The sequence below is a fragment of the Gossypium hirsutum genome, chromosome A03 (assembly GCF_007990345.1).
Source record: "Gossypium hirsutum isolate 1008001.06 chromosome A03, Gossypium_hirsutum_v2.1, whole genome shotgun sequence".
NCBI lineage: Eukaryota > Viridiplantae > Streptophyta > Magnoliopsida > Malvales > Malvaceae > Gossypium > Gossypium hirsutum.
Window position 1 is genome coordinate 58,081,796 of NC_053426.1, and position 789 is coordinate 58,082,584.

Genomic DNA, 789 nt, shown 5'->3' on the forward strand with positions numbered 1-789 from the left:
AAAATTGGGGTAATTTAGCCACGATGGGTTATAAAAATTGGATTGTAGTCCTTGCCTTTCTCGATTTTGGTTTTGGTTACTTATGTAGTACATGGATTCTGGGTTTGATGGACATTCTTCAAATAAATGTCCTTCCCTACAGTAAACATAGGCTATATTTTCAAATTGGGTTGGTGACTCTGCTGCAAAACTATTAAACCCATTAGTAGTAAGATTTTTAAGCATTAAGGATATTGTCGATACCTGAGATGCGAGTGAAGTAAGAGCATCTACTTCATGTATTCCAGCAACTCATCTTCTTGACGTTGCTCAATTGGTTGGCCATTGGTAATTGTTGCTGGCAATCATCTCAATGATTTCATAAGCCTCATTATAAGACTTAAAAAGGAGAGCACCGTTAGCATAAGCGTCCACTACCATCCTCGTGTGAGCATTGAGACCATTATAAAATGTCTCAAGTTGGATGCAATGTGGAATTCCATGATGAGGGCACTTTCATAATAACTCTTTGTATCTTTCCCATGCTTCATACAAGGACTCATCATCCATTTGTTGGAAAGAAACGATCTCGTTCTTCAACTTAGCATTCTTGCTAGGTGGGAAATACTTCATAAGGAATCTTTCTGCTAACTCTTGCCATGTGGAAATTTAGTTTGGTGGCAATGAGTTCAACCAAACTCGAGCTTTGTCCCTTATTGAATATGGGAATAGCTTCAATCGTAATGCATCTTCAGGTACTCCAGCTAACTTGAAAGAATCACTCATTTCCATAAACAGTCTTAAGTGTAG

At 38.0% G+C, this 789-nt stretch overlaps 1 non-coding gene across 1 annotated transcript; it reads left to right on the forward strand.

The window, feature by feature from the left end:
- The first annotated feature begins 475 nt into the window (after nt 1–475).
- On the forward strand, nt 476–582 carry LOC121225605 (small nucleolar RNA R71). The gene has a single exon (XR_005923465.1). It is a non-coding gene; the product is annotated as a small nucleolar RNA R71 (small nucleolar RNA).
- The last annotated feature ends 207 nt before the right edge of the window (nt 583–789 follow it).